The sequence below is a fragment of the Jaculus jaculus genome, chromosome 3 (assembly GCF_020740685.1).
Source record: "Jaculus jaculus isolate mJacJac1 chromosome 3, mJacJac1.mat.Y.cur, whole genome shotgun sequence".
Taxonomy (NCBI): Eukaryota; Metazoa; Chordata; class Mammalia; order Rodentia; family Dipodidae; genus Jaculus; species Jaculus jaculus.
This window is the reverse complement of record NC_059104.1, coordinates 81,494,047-81,501,626: the sequence shown is the minus strand read 5'-3', so window position 1 is coordinate 81,501,626 and position 7,580 is coordinate 81,494,047. Positions and strand designations below refer to the sequence as shown.

General features: G+C 45.0%; 1 protein-coding gene across 1 annotated transcript in view; it reads left to right on the top strand.

The window, feature by feature from the left end:
* The first annotated feature begins 839 nt into the window (after nt 1-839).
* Nucleotides 840-7,580, top strand: part of Tmem45b (transmembrane protein 45B) — a 54,475-nt gene continuing 47,734 nt past the window's right edge. Inside the window, exon 1 of the mRNA XM_004665485.2 lies at nt 840-929. The gene's annotated coding sequence lies outside the window, so the exon portion shown is untranslated. The remainder of the gene's footprint in view (nt 930-7,580) is intronic.

Genomic DNA, 7,580 nt, shown 5'->3' with positions numbered 1-7,580 from the left:
CGAACTCTAAATGCTTCCGCCACCTAGTGGTTATGTGCCACCTTGCGCTTGCCTCACCTTTGTGCTTCTGGTTTATGTGGTATTGATCTGGAGGGTCAAACATGTGTCCTTACGCTTTGCAGGCAAGTGCTGAGCACTCCTAGGGTCTGAGGCAAAGCCTTAGCTTTGTGTGCTCCTGATGTCTTCAGGGGATAAGGAGAGACATACAAGATAGCAGAGCAAGGGCAAAAGTACCTAGTAAGACTCGTAGCATCTTAGATGCCACAAAGAAAATTATTCTTTCTTAGGTAGGAAGTGAGCTCCCCTGAGCCTCTAGAATTGCACTCATATGTCGGATCTGTTATCAGAAAAGCACATAGCAGGTTTGTTGGATGGATGGATGGATGGATGGATGGATGGATGGATGGATGGATGGGTGGGTGGGTGGGTGGATTGAACTATGTGACACCCTAGCGCCAAGAGAGAAAGAGGATTTGTACTACTGTGTGTACCGCTGGAATGTCCCTAGTGGGAAGGTGATCGTGTTGATTTCTTCAGTGTGCTCGCCATGGTTCCTTGGTTCAGATCTGCAACCTTTCAGAATATTCCCCGCCTCCCGGGCCCTGTGATTGCTTTGCATACGGTCAGGAAAAGGTCGCAGTCCACTTGGAAGACAGGAGAGAAACCTGCCACTACTGCAGCACACGCCTTAGGGAGTGCCCGGGACAGGGACGTCTCTGAGGAAGAGTCCACCCAGAGGGAAGTGCGGGCGGGCTCTCGGGGGCCCTGCTAGTTGACAGGGACTGGGAGTGGCGGTCAAGGGTTGCCAGGGCCGGGCGGGGCGGCCGGGGACGCCTTCACCTGCGGGACTCGGACCGCGCACCTGCTGGGCGTCGCGGCGACACTCAGCAGCAGCGGCGGCAGCGGCACCCCGGAGGCTCTCGGCGCAGGTCGGGCTGGCTGCGGGCCGGCGGGGGCTCGACCTTGGAGGGAGGGACCGGGTCAGTGCGGTGGCTCGGCTAGGAGGGTGCTGGGCGGACCCAGCGCTCAGGTCTGGGGCGACTCGAGCTGAAATGGACCAGGGCGCTGGGATGGAGAGGGGCCCTGCTGTCCCCGCCTCCGGGCGCCCCCTCGAGGCGCGGGGCGTGCGTGCCCGCGGAGGCCAGGGAATGAGGACCACTCTGCCTGGGGCCCGGAAGGGGAACCCGCCCTCCATCCCGCCGCAGGTGCTAGCAGCACCCGCCCGCGGAGGTCTAGGGTCCGCATGGCTCGTGGACACTTGTACCCCCGCTGTCGCTCCTTGTGATCTCTGATCTGCTATCCGGACGCGACCCACACACGTCCCCTAGAAATGAAGTCTGCCCTGGGATCCTGCGAGGGGACTGACTTGGCCCTCTGCTTCCAGAACCTTGAAGAGGCAGAAGGACAGGCCCTGGAGTGGGAGGGGGGGCTTGGAGCCAGGGATGGCCCTGGAGATACCCCACCCTAAACGGCAGAAAGATTTGTCCTTCATTTGGAGGAAATGGAGTGCTTTATAAAATGGAAATCACTAAATTTTGAGGGCAGACCCCTCTCGCACAGGTCACAGCAACCGCCATTTCTCTTGTGTTCTCTTCCGGGGCCTGTCATTTCCCCTGGCCAGGCATCACTTCCTCGTGGCCCCACCCTAGCCTCTGTTTGACTCCTGAATTGGCATAACTTTCTAGGCTCCTTAGCAGCCAGCATTTATTCGAATCCATACACTCATTTTAATAGGTAGTTTCTTCACAAGAAATGTGTTTTAATAAAGGGAAGAGAAAGGAAGGGAGGAGGGTACTTAATAGGTTGATATTGTATATGTGTAAGTACAATGATTGTGATGGGGAGGTAATATGATGGAGAATGGAATTTCAAAGGGGAAAGTGTGAGGGGGGAGGGAGGGAATTACCATGGGATTTTTTTTATAATCATGGAAAATGCTAATAAAAACTTTAAAAATTAAAAAAAAAAAGAAATGTGTTTTAGTTTTAACAAGATGTGTGTTTTGAACCATGTGGAGCAATAAGGTGGAGAATCCCAGCGCACGTGGGTCTGAGGCTCAGGGACACCTCAGCTCTTCCTGATAGTTTGTTGGCTTAATCATGTGGTCACCTTAGGTTCTTATACCTTCTGGTGAACAACAGAATTGATATTAAGGCTCCATTGACTATGGCCCTTTGGTTTTAAAAGAGGGGGCGTGCCGGTGAAAAGCAGCCATTCCCTTTGGTTACACATCATTTGTATTCTAGGGAATAACCATTCGTTTCCTTTATTCTGAAGAACTGGGGTGCCCTCAGTTCTCCCACAGAAAGCGGAGATAGCAGCATTTATCTTCAGACTTTCCTACCCTTTCTGCACATGTTGACTGTGCCAAGGTGAAGCGATTCTCTTCTGAGTCCTCCCTGCCATACTCTTGGCTATGGATTATATTGGTAAATGGCACTTTAAGGTAGAAGTTGGCAAAACCTGCAGAGAAAAGAGGTAAAGAAAAAGACTTCTCCTCATCACTTCATGATGACAACCTGCTGCATTGCTTAATTGTTCAAAGTACAGATGTCATCAATGTTGTGTCTAATCAAAAGTACAGGTGTCCTCTATGTTGGGTCTAATCAAAAGGTTGTTTCTTTTGCTTGTTGAAGAGCAGTTTTACCACATGTAAAGCCATTCCCATAGCCAAAGACTCTGAAATTACAAAACTTTTTTTAAAAAAACTTTTTATTTTTATTTATTAGAAAGAAAGAAAGGGAGGGAGGAAGAGAAGGGGGCTGGACAGATGGCTTAGCAGTTAAGACACTTGCATGCAAAGCCTAAGGACCCAGGTTCAATTCTCCTGGTCCCATGTAAACCAGATGCACAAGGTGGCACATGTATGTGGGGTTCATTTGCAGTGATTAGAGGCCCTGGACCTCCCATTCTCTCTTCTCTCCCTCCCTCCCTCTCTCCCTCCTCCTCCTCTCTCTCTCTCTCTCTCTCTCTCTCTCTCTCTCTCTCTCTCTGTATCTATCTATCTATCTATCTCTCCCTCCCTCTTCCTGTCCCTCCCTCCCTTCCTCTGTCTCTAATAAATAAGGAAGAGAGAGAGAATGGGCACATCAGGCCCTCTAGCCACTGCAAATGAACTTCAGAGGCATGCACCACCATATATATTTGGCTTACATGGGTTCTGAGAAATCAAATCTGGGTCCTTAGTGCTGTAACCATTAAACCATCTCTCCAGCCCTATAAAACTTTTTAATTGTAAAAAAACTAAAGTCACGTGTGTGTCATCAGCAAATAGATGTCTATGTAGACACGTTTTCTTTCTGTATTTCCTTCTGCAGTCAGGCCATAAGACCAACACTAAATCTCACAGTGTGTGACCACATTGAATGGTCACAATCAGGTGACACACAAGGGCTGTGATCCTCACACTTTGTCTAAACTCTGAGCATCTGCCCAGATGGCTCTCTCCAGATCTTCACTGCAATTAGAAACAAATACAGATATTTAAAGTTTAGTGACCTTGATTTCTTTTAGCTGTCCTCTTCTATAAAATTTAGACAAGCACAAAGCACATTACAGAAGCCAGAAAGAAACACAAAAGGTCTGCTTGTTCCTGTATTCAATGCAGAGTTCCTCTATAGATTGCCAGAAGTTGAGATGATAAGCCACCATTATCATATCATGTTGGCAGACAGAGTATAATGGAGCTTTGTGGAGGGCACAGAGATTTCGGCAGGCAGCACCATGAGATAAGAGCAGTGGTTCTGGCTTACACAAAGAAACTGAAACCAAGCCATGGGTACTAGTCCAGGGTTGTTCAATTATTACATGGCAAACCAAGAACTCCAGCCAGAATTTCTTCCAGAATACTACATATAGGCAGGCATGATGGCACACACCTTTAGTCCCAACACTTGGGAGGCTGAGGTAGGAAGATCGCCATGTGTTTGAGGCCACCCTGAGACTACATAGTAAGTTCCAGGTCAGCCTGGGCTAGAGTCAAACCCTACCTCAAAAAAACAAAAAAAATTAAACAACAGAATATTTCTAAGTGCTTTTGTTATTGTTTATTGTTATTTGTTTAATTTCTGATGGAAGTTAATAATTTGTTTCTCCAAAGCATTCCACTGATTTATTTGTTGGTTTGTTTCTGAAACAAAGTCTGGCTATTCAGTCCATTCTTCATTCAAACTTTCAGTAGACCAGGCACTGGATTAAAGGAAACACCACTATACTTGGTTGTCTACTGAATGTTTATTCTTTTTAATTTTTAATTTTTTAATTTATTTTATTGGTTTTATGAGGAAGGGTCTCACTCTAGCCCAGGCTGACCTGCAATTCCCTATATAGTCTCAGGGTGGCCTCAAAGTCATGGCAGTGTTCCTACCTCTGCCTCCTGAGTACCAGGATTAAAGGCATGCACCACCATGCATGGCTCTAATTTTTTTCTTAAATTAACTATTTTGAGAACCACATAGTTAACAGTGAAAAATTCTAGCCTATAAAAGAAAGCCACTTACATGCAGAGAAAAGTTGATATTAGAAATTAGTCATTTTCAAAGTCCTTATAAAATCATTGACTCATATAAAAATATTTAATGTATCATAAACTTATTTGTTGGAAGTTTAATGTAAGCTTGTCAATGGAATGTTGGCCATTTACTCTTGCCTTAAAGTATTAGAACTTACATTTAGAGACACTTTAGTCTATTTCATGCTTGTCTTTGCTCAATGTGATAATAAGAATATTTTGAGCTGTTTATAATCTTAAAGATTATCATACCCAATAATCTTGTTTTTCAAAGAAGAAAACTAGGCTCAGGAAAAATCAAACAAGTACCCCACGTTGCCTCCCCAAACCTACTTCCTTAAAGAATTGCAAGCACAGCCTGCGTCTCATGAACTCCACACTTTTGCTATTTCCAACATGTAATTCTTTGACTGTTTCCTAAATAGGTAAAGCAAGTGATTTACTCTACCTTGATATATTCTGTTGGTTTGAGGGCTGCAATAGCAAGCATATCCTCCTTGAACTTTGGACTTAAATGTAGATGTTTCTTGACTTGGGATGGGGTATGTGTCCTGATAGACACATTGTAAACTGAAAATTTTATAAGTCTAACATGCATTTACAACACCTTGCTTAACAGCATAAAACACTGTACAGTATGGTTTTTTTCCATCTTGTAATTACATGGATGACTGGTAGCTGTAACTTGCTATTGCTCCCCAGCAATGCAGGAGAGGATCATACTGCACGCATATGGCTAGCCCAAGAGATCGATATTCAAAATCTAAAGTCTGATGTCTGCTGAATTCTTTCACACCATCATGAAGTCAAAAACTTTGAAGTCCAGAGTAAGACCCTGTCTCAAAAAAATAAAAACCCCTGTGTCAAACTGTTATCAATCAGCTGGTTTGGGGTCCTTTCACTTAACTTGATAGGAACTGTGGGTAGATAAGAAGTTCTTCCAGGACTGGTAGTCCTGGGCTCTTGACTGCTCCAGACCTAGGGGCTAGACTTATGGACCTAGAACTTAGCACCAAACCCTGAGAGGTAGAGGTGGCTTCTAAAGCCAGAGACAGGCTGGAGAGATGGTTTCGTGGTTAAGGCACTTGTCTGCAAAGCCTAAGTACCCGGGTTTGATTCCTTAGAACCCACGCAAGCCAGATGCACATGATGGCACATGCATCTGGAGTTTGCAATGGCTAGAGGCCCTGGTACTCTTCTCTCTCTCTCTCCCTCCCTCCCTCTCTCTCTCTCATAAATAAAAATAAAATACTAAATCCAGAGACTCAGAGTTCTAGGCACTCAGGTTGGAGGCTTACTTCTCTGGTCTTTAACAAACAGTGGCCTCAGCATTCGATGGCTATTATAATATTTTACTTTCAGTAGCAGTGGCAATAGGCAACATTTTCTAGAATTATAGCACTCATTTAGACTGTGGATGCTGGGACCCTCCACTGTGCAGTGACACATTACAACTCTCAGTCCCAGAGTACTGGAATCCCCAACCCATGGAAACAGCTAGTATTGAAGCTCTTAAACCCAAGTGTCTGAGGTCCTAGGTCCTCAAGGTATGATAGCTCTCAGAAATTCCTCCAGTGACCAGAGCCCATAGCTTCCCTTCTTTAGCCATACATAGTCCTCATCTTCATAAGCTCTGCTTCTTGTCATTTCAGCTCCAACCACCCTCTAGAGAGCACTGTAGTAGGAATCATTACTCCACTGTCGCTGCTGCTACTCATCCACCACCACTACTGCTACCTTTCTCTCTTCGTGTTACCAGCTCAGACCACTAGAGGAAATACTTTGGGTGGAGGTCTAATGATGCAACACTAGAGAGAAGCATAGGTGGGTATCTGACGAAGTGAGCAGAACAGCCCTCTAATATAGCCACAAAGGGGGTGAGGTAAGGGTATCTGCAGTAATCATGACATCTTCATGCAAATGAACACCTGTGTTGGCATTGATCATGACGCAGTACCTCAGGCAAATGAAGGACCCCACTTGCAACAATCACAGTCTTTCTACTGTGCTGCCAGGGAATGTAGTCCCCCTCTGACTTGGGTGAAAATGTTGGCAGGATAAGCAGGGCCAGCTAGAGTTCACAAGGTTTATGTTAGCAAAACATCACCAGCTGTCTGAATTAGTATAGTATATAGTAATATAGTACAGTAACAGTGCCTTCTGACTCCAGAGATGTGCTCTGGCAATAAGCAACTGTTTACAATATAGCCTCCACAAGATGCCCATGGATGCCAGTGCTAACATGACAGCAAACCAACTAGCTGCTTGGCAGTCAAAGCAGAGCATCAGGAAGAGCTCTACCAATTGCCAATTAGGTAATGAAGCTCTCCTAGCCCCCAACATCCTACTTATCTGAAGGAAAAATAAACATGCAATTGGATACTTGCCATAAAGGCTTACCATCAGTGTTAACAATGCCATAATGATATTTAACATTGTCTTAACAATGCTTAACTTCTATCCCCAATGCCCAAGAGGTGAGTTAACCTAATCTGTCTCAGAACCATCATAAGGTAGACTGTATGTGTCTATACATTTTCTGTTGTTTTCTGTGTTTTGTAATTCTGTATTCATGTTTGATTCCTACCACAGTGCTCATAGTATGCACTAGGTGTGTTCAATATGTGTTTTATGTGTGTTGTGGCATGTGTGGTATGGTATTGTGGTGTGTGCACCATGAGCATGCATGCAGACACCAGAGGAGGATATCAGGTGTTCTCTATCACTCTTCTGCCTTATTTTCTTGAAGCAGAGGTCTCTCACTGACTGTGGAGCTCTTATTCTTTTGACTACACTGGTTGACCAGCAAACCAAATGATCTTCCTGTCTCCCCTCAGCACTGGGATTACTGGTGTGCATGGCCATGTTCATCTCTTTATGTGGATATGGGGATCAAACTCAGATCCCCATGCTTTCCTACAAAGTGTTCTTACCTACTGAGCCATCTCTCCAGCCCCAGTATATGTTAAATAAATGTTTGAACAAGTATGAGATAACATTAAAATTTTATTTAGCTATACATGACAGTAAACCTTTCTGGGGTGCCTTAAACACATAAGTAATTTGTTTT